Raw genomic sequence first — 8,413 nt, 5'->3', positions numbered from 1 at the left:
TGCTTGCATTTACATTTGTGTAACAGTCTGGAGGTGTGAATAGTTAACCCTTTGTTTGCTGGTGGGGGCCTTGTTAGCCTGTGGTAGCTAGAAGCCTTGTGTGCCAGTGTGGGACAGCATATTGGGGTCCTATTGCCCGTATTCAATAGGTGGTGGCAAACTTGAATTGTGTGAGGGTGTGAGCACTGTCTGGGTGCAATTTAGTAGGTCTATAACCTGTGTGATAGGTAGAGAGAGACTGCGGACTTGAATTGTGTGCAACCTCATACAGCAAACACCCAAAGTCATGGCAGCTGGGAGAGTGTTTGTGACAGACTCCATCATGGCTCAGGGCAATCCTTACAGTCCACCTGGAACATTGTAACTCCAGGGTATAGAAAAAGCCCCCAACAGTGCTGGGTCCTGACCCATTCTTCCCTGAAGCTGAGTGGAATCACTTTCTTGGTTGCTGCTACCAATTTTTTATTTAACAATGTATACTTTATTTGCATAAAAATACAAAAGAAACATACATAAAGACATTACATTCAAGTGTACTGCGTCTTAGTGCATGAAACACAATACACCATGAAACATAAGTCAGTCATACTTTATAGCACAATACAAGACATTTTGCATAGGGTATGACATCCTACAGTATACATCAAGTACTGCACTATTCATTCACTTCTTAAATAAGACAACTGCTTCAACAAAGAGAATTGGATTTGAGCGAGAGGTAGGTGAAAAGCATATTGGAGGGTAATCGCAAGTCTGAAGCTTTATTGATAGACTGACACATATAAGGGAAAGATGCATAAATAGGACAAGACATTCAACAAAGTTCAAGTGGTGTCATGTGAGAAAGGAAGGGGTTTAAGGAAGGGGGAATCCCAATTCCAAGCCTTTATTGCAACATAGACAGATAGAGGGAGAAGAGGGAGTAGGAGAGGTGTTAAGTCATCTTCTCAGGATTGTCAGTGATGGAATAGTCATTTAGTAGGCTGTGAAGAAGCCTACAACTGTCCTGGATAGGCATCTTCTCTCATTTCAATATGAGACAATTCCTGGAAAGCCTCATAAGTGTGTGCCAGGAAACAGTCCATAAAGTACTAACATATATAATATGCAGTTCCTGGACACACTGTCTTAGAGTTCATGTTCCAGGGCATCCAACAGTTTCTTTGCAGAGGCACAATCCCAAAATAGATGCTTAGATGTTTCCTCATTGGCAAGCACCAAGAACAATGTCTATATCTTCACAGGTTCCGAGAATGCATGAAGGTCCTGAGGAGCACCCATGTGTCTATTAGTGAGCCCCTTGGAGACCACATTCTCCAGTCAAACATTGTTGTATCAGAATGGAACCCTTTAATAGACTCCATTGTGTGCTTAACACTAATGAGCTTTTTGAATATATATGGTTTCTACAAGTCTTGCTTGACCCCCTCTAGATGGTGCTCCCTTACAAATTTAGCCACAGGTAAAAACAGTTGTAAGGGTCCCATTTGTACCTTCCAGAGAGGCAGGAGAAAAAAGGAAGACCTGGAGATGCCAGCAAAGCTATTGTTCTTTTCACAAAGACTCCTGCAGATACAGTTACAACCAAAGAAGGTTCACACATTGATGAAAATATCTGGCATCCCTTTCCCATCTTTGGGGTGCTCCTTGTATGTAACTGCCCACTTTTCTCTGTCCGTTTTGAAGCCCCATATGAAGTGAAACACTGTTTTTGTGATGTCTATGCAGACAGCAACCAGATGTGGCCATGCCTGGGCAGTACACTGCATAATTATATTGATCTGATTGCACAGAATTAGTGCTTTCCCTGTGATTTTAAGGTCTCTGAGGCTCCACAGTTCGATTTTCTGTCGAACTGTTGCCTTCTCCACCAAACCAGACTCCCAAACTTTTGATGAAGTCTAAATGACAAAAAGACTATCCTTGCTACAACCGTGTATAAACTCCTTATATTCTCATAAATAGAGTGAATCTATTTCCTCCTGTCGCAACTCCTGTGTGAGATTGCCAATCTCCGGATATAAATTATAAACAAACAGAGTACAATCTCCGTATTTAAATTATAAACAATTATGTGTTTCGTCCTGATGGTACAGATCTGTGTTTCATCCTGATGATGTACTGGCCAGACACCTAATTAACAATACTCTATAGAAATGTGCTAAAACAACCTGTTGAGCTCAACACGCTATATACTGCAATACCAACTATACTTATTACATATGTTTAAAGGTTGTATTTATCATATGTTATATATATGAGATCTGTCCATTTTTATATTGAACTTTTAATTTAATAAGTTATTTTACCTCTTTGGATGCACCATGTTTAATGTCTTTGTTTATAATTTTCATGAAGTCTGTCTTGATTGTGAAGGGGAATACAGTGGAGGATAACACATGACAGTGAATGAAGAGCATTGCCTCGGGCTTTCTACAGAAGACCTTTGCCTTTGGTCCAAGTGAACTATCTGTCCAATCACAGCATTTAGCTGGTTGACTAGAACCTTGGCAAGCATCTTGCAGTCCACGTTCAGGAGAGAAATAGGGGACCAATTATAAAAATCATATCTCTTCCCTTTCAGCTTATATAATATTATGATAATTCCCTTCCTTAGTGATGGAGGCATTCTGCCCTCCACCACCATCTCCTCTTACAGCTCTAGCAGGGCCAGGAGAATGAGGTTCCATAGTGCTACATATCTCTGCTGGGAGACCATCACTGCACAAGATCCTTCCCGACCTAAAAGATTTATCAGCAGAGTGCAGCTCCTCCAGCTCCAAGGGCGAGTCCATGACTGTTTTAACTGCAGGATAAATAGTGTTAGTGATACCTGACAGGAACTTATCAGCCATGTCTTTGTTGGTTGTCTTTGAAGAGTAGAGATTGCCGTAGTAGTCTCTGATGACTTTCCATGACTTTCTATGACGCCATCTTTCCATTTCCTGGGAATGCCAGTCTCATCTCATAGTTCAGACAGGAACATATGGTCGGAAAGGAGTATCCTGAAAAAGAAAGAGTTACATTTCTCACACTTCTCAGGTTCTCCCCCTTGAAAAGGAAGATTGTACATCTGTATTCCTCCTCAAACATCCTTTTCAGGCCCCCTTGGTCTCCAGATCATCTTTCAGATCATTTTTCATATCACAGCCACACAGATAAATGTCTTGCAGGGACTGAAGTTGTCTTTGCAGCCTTCTTAAGCTCTTCTTTCTTTCACATGCCTGTTGTCTGCATTTGGCTTGAAAGAAACTGCAAATTTTGACCGAAGCATACTCCCACCAGTCACTCATGCAATCAAAATAACATTTAGCATTTTTTTCATATGATGTATGCATCCCTCACCTCCTCCACCACCTTCTATCTTTTCAGCAGAGGATCCTGGACGAGGAGCGAATTCAAGGACCATGACCTCCTGCAAAAGATTGGCCTTGTGATCTGAGTATAAGCAGCGGAGCCTAACATGCCTACTCTATTTCATTGACCTGGAAGTGAACTCAAATTTTCTCCAGAAACACCCTGAGCCATCAGGGCGGCTCCATGTATAATTAACAGTCCCCATGCAATCTACAAGGATGCTTCAGAACCTGCAAGGATGCTTCAGTTACCATATCCTTGAGCAGCCTAAATCCTGCCTAGATCTAAAATCAAGCTTAGTAGAGCTGTAGGAGCTGCACCATTACACACAGATTAATTTAATAGGCTTACCTGGGCAGAAGTCATTTATGATAAGCAATCTGCTGCAGAAAAACTCATCAACACAATCTAGTGTAAAGATATTTCCCTGGTTAAGATTGGTGACCCTGTAGACTTACAGTCGCCTCCCTGCCCAAATGTAAGTATGACCTAGAGAAAGGAAGAGAACATTCCTGCAGCATATAAACTTCACATTTCTGTGTTTCAAGAAAAGTATAATTTGAGTGTTGCCTAAACTGGTCCCTAATGCTCATCACATTATTGGTCAATAATGAAAAAAAATGCCATTAGTTGGGACAGAAGATGTAAGGACAAACAGTACATTCAATTATCACTCCCGTCGGCTGGATATTCATCTGGCCTGCCTCCCCAGGTCTTTGGGCTGAGACAAAAGCAGGTCTTGTTCTTCTAGCTGGTCAAATGAGAATGGGTTGGGTATGTATTATGGATGCTGAAAAATCCGACATGCTTTATTCCTACCAAAAAATCTGAATTTTAAGAAAAACTAATAGAAAATAAAGAGGCTTACCTGAACACCAAAGGCCCACATCTCTGATGGAAGCGGCATGCTGACAGCCAGTGATTACAAAGACACAGGACTCCAGCACTTCACTTTCACGTGATCGCGACCTAGATGACGGTTAATTTAAAGCGGCAATGTGTGACCCCGCAGGTTAAGTGTTTAAACCCTTACTGTAAATTGACTATGTGCATACTCCCAATTTCCCCCCTGTTCTGCCCATGAAATTGTAGGCTATTGAAGATGAATTAGACTTTGCTGCGGTCCCTGCCGTTTGGTTTGTTTATGGGCATGCGCAGAGCGATTTTATGCAAAATACAGTACGAATCGACAATATGTGCCTTAATGAATCAGGCCCCTTGAGTCTAGTACCAATGTATTACTGGGCTGGATCAGAGAACCAGTGTTGAGGATAAACTAATTGCCCTGCAAGACCTCACTGGAATGCAAAAGTGGTCCATCCACTCAATGACCGATTTGGAAAACCGCCAAAGACAGAACACCCTAAGATTTTTAGGATTTTCAGAACTAATTAAATGGCTCTGAACTAAAAGATTTCCTTGGTGCTGACATTCTGGGCGATTTTACACAAAATATGGCACTTATCAGCATTTACATGCCTTAATGTCTTAATTAATCTGGCCCTTAATGGATAAACAGATTTTGTTAGAATGAATTGAATTCAGGCTGCACAATATGCTGAATTTGGTAAGATAGAAATAATTCAAGTTGCAAAAAAAAGTTGCATTTTAAAAAAGAGCACGGAGTAACCTCCTCCCTCCTCTCCCAGCCCCTCTCCCTTCAAGTGAGTTTCCTTGAGTCTCCATTGACTAGTGACTCCTTTGTCGACAGGCCTTCAGAGTTGTATACCCCCGAGACTATCTCAAGCACTTTCCTTAGCAATCTACTCTCCTCCTTCGGCGATGATCAATGTCCTTTATCCTCTCCCTTCTCCTCTTCTTAAAAATGTTTTACAGTTTGTACTCTTGGTGCAACAACTGCTCTTCTTTGTTTCTTTTATGACAACATATTTTTCTGCTCAAGTGTTTTTCTCTGCATTGTTATGTACCTGTGTCTGTCTTTACATTGCACTGACTGTCTATTGTTTTCTATATATCATTGCTATTTTTTTCCAAAATAAATACTTATAAAAAATTAAAAAAAGACCATGGAACTTGAGCATATTTTCAACTATCTTCAAATCGTATCTCAAGATATGTTTTCGATTAGTCTGCCCCTTCCCTTCCCTCTTACGCCTCTATAGTTGTAGACTGTCATAAGTGCAATTTTGCTTCAGACATGAATTGCATGTAATTGCGTACATAGGCGTAAGATTCGTTTGTGGGCATGCATAGAATTATTTCACACAAAATACAGTACAGAAGTGGATGTATGTCCGAACATGAATCAGGCCCTAAATGAATATACAATATAATTTAAAAAGGAAATAGCCTAAAAAATAATTGGCTGGATTAAATTAAACTTAAAAGGTTTTAAGAAGATATTAAAAGAAGTCAAAGCCATAGAGAACATAAACCTACTTTCAAACGTAGCCTACAGAATATTGCATGCTCGGTTACACTAACTCATCGGGATATAAGAAAGTAGGTGACACACGACACCTAACTCTTATTTAGAGATGCTCAGGCTCAGTTCCCAGAGAACCGAACACACTCAAACTTAGCAGATCCGACCTTGGTACTTTTGCGCGCCCTCGGAATTGAAAACGAGGCAAAATGTCATAGCTACGACATCAGATCTCGCAAGTTTTGTATTCTATCAGTACCGCCCTCCACGGCGATCCAGCACCATTTCACAGAGGGACACAGAAGGGGTAGCACGGTTCTTGGCATTCTCTAGTGCAGTTGGGCAGCGTCATAAGTAGAAAAGAAAGAGGAGGGGTAGCAGTGTTCTTCAAAGTCTCCAGCGACATTCAGAATAGCTCCATTGCTCCATTGCTAATTCTCATTGCTGAAATAAAAATAATAGGTCTGGCAGTTTTGGTCTAAATCTGCAGTCACATTGTACTGTGTTATATAGGTAACACACAAAGAGGAGAGGTCCATTGCTCCATTGCTAAATGTCATTGCTGAAATAGAATTAATAGGGCTGGCAGTATTGATCTAAAGCTGCAGTCACATTGTACGGTGTTATATAGCCAACACACAAACAGGAGAGCTCCATTGTTCCATTGCTAATTGTCATTGCTGAAATAGAAATAATAGGGCTGGCAGTATTGATTTAAAGCTGCAGTCACATTGTACTGTGTTATATAACTAACACGCAAACAGGAGAGCTCCATAGCTAATAGTCATTGCTGAAATAGAAATAATACGACTGGCAGTCTTGGTCTTAATCGGCAGTCTTGGTCTCAATCGGCAGTCACACTGTACGGTGTTATATAGTTCACACACAAACAGGAGAGATAAATTGCTCCATTGCTTACTGTCATTGCTGAAATAGAAATAATAGGGCTGGTAGTCTTGGTGTAAATCTGCAGTCACATTGCACGGTGTTATATAGCTCACACACAAACAGGAGAGCTCCATTGCTCCATTTCTACTTGTCATTGCTGAAATAGAAATAATAGGGCTGGCAGTCTTGGTCTAAATCTGCAGTCACATTGTACTGTATTATATAGGTAACACACAAAGAGTAGAGGTCCATTGCTCCATTGCTAATTATCATTGCTGAAATAGAAATAATAAGGCTGGCTGTATTGCTCTAAAGCTGCAGTCATATTGTACGGTGTTATATAGCTAACACGCAAACAGGAGAGCTCCATAGCTAATAGTCATTGCTGAAATAGAAATAATAGGACTGGCAGTCTTGGTCTTAATCGGCAGTCTTGGTCTAAATCGGCAGTCACACTGTACGGTGTTATATAGCTCACACACAAACAGGAGAGATCCATTGCTCCATTGCTTACTGTCATTGCTGAAATAGAAATAATAGGGCTGGTAGTCTTGGTGTAAATCTGAGGTCATATTGTACGGTGTTATATAGCTAACACGCAAACAAGAGAGCTCCATTGCTAATTGTCATTGCTGAAATAGAAATAATAGGGCTGGCAGTCTTGGTCTAAATCAGCAGCCTTGGTCTAAATCTGCAGTCACATTGTACAGTGTTATATAGCTCACACATAAACCGGAGAGCTCCATTACTCTATTGCTAATTGTCATTGCTGAAACAGAAATAATAGGGCTTGCAGTCTTGGTCTAAATCAGCAGCCTTGGTCTAAATCTGCAGTCAAATTATACTGTGTTATATAGCTCACACATAAACAGGAGAGCTCCATTACTCCATTGCTAATTGTCATTGCTGAAATTGAAATAGACAAATCCATGAGGAGAGTCTATCCACAAATGCTATGTGTAAGCCTGACCTTTGTGATAGTGTACCCATAAAGAAGGCCCCTTTCAGCATTTCTGCAGATGTGTGCATGAACAGCCCGAGTGTAGCCGGTGATACACAAATTGAGGATGCCAATTTGGAATTGCAACAGGATGAGGGGGATATTTGTGTAGCTGATGAGTGTGCTAATGAGGATGTTGATGAGAATGATGTTGTTTGTGTAAGTCCTGCACCAGTGGAAGCAGTTCATGCACCTGATAAGAAAAATGCCATTGTCATGCCTGCACATAACACGAAAAAATCCACCTCTTATGTGTGGAATTGTTTTTACCCAAATCCTGACAACAGTTGTCTAGCCATTTGTAGGATTTGTAAAGCCACATTCAGTAGAGGTAGGGACCTTAACCATCTAGGAACCTCATCTATGTTACGCCATTTCAAGCAAGTTCATGGCAAGCTGTTGGGAAAATTGGAAACATATGCTAAAAAAATAATAACATGCAGTCCATCATCAGCTAGGTCCCTTCTCTCAGCTAGATCCCGACACCTGCAATCTACACCCACAACACAGTCCTCATCAATTTCCTCATTAATGATCAAAGTTAGTCCTCCATCCAAGTTGCTAAGGCTAGATGACTCCTTCACTATCCTGGCTTCCTCAGGAGAATCCTTGAGCGGTAGTCCCACTGCTGCTGCTGCTGCTGCTGGGAGTGGATTTTCATCCCAGAAGCAGACCAAGAAGAAGACTACAGTTAGTGTACAACAATTGACTGTTAAACAATTCTTTGCAAGAGGAAGCAAGTATGAAAGCTATCACCCAGTCGCAGAGCGGATCACAGATGC

The sequence above is a fragment of the Mixophyes fleayi genome, chromosome 4 (assembly GCF_038048845.1).
Source record: "Mixophyes fleayi isolate aMixFle1 chromosome 4, aMixFle1.hap1, whole genome shotgun sequence".
NCBI lineage: Eukaryota > Metazoa > Chordata > Amphibia > Anura > Limnodynastidae > Mixophyes > Mixophyes fleayi.
Note: the sequence above shows the minus strand (reverse complement) of the source record.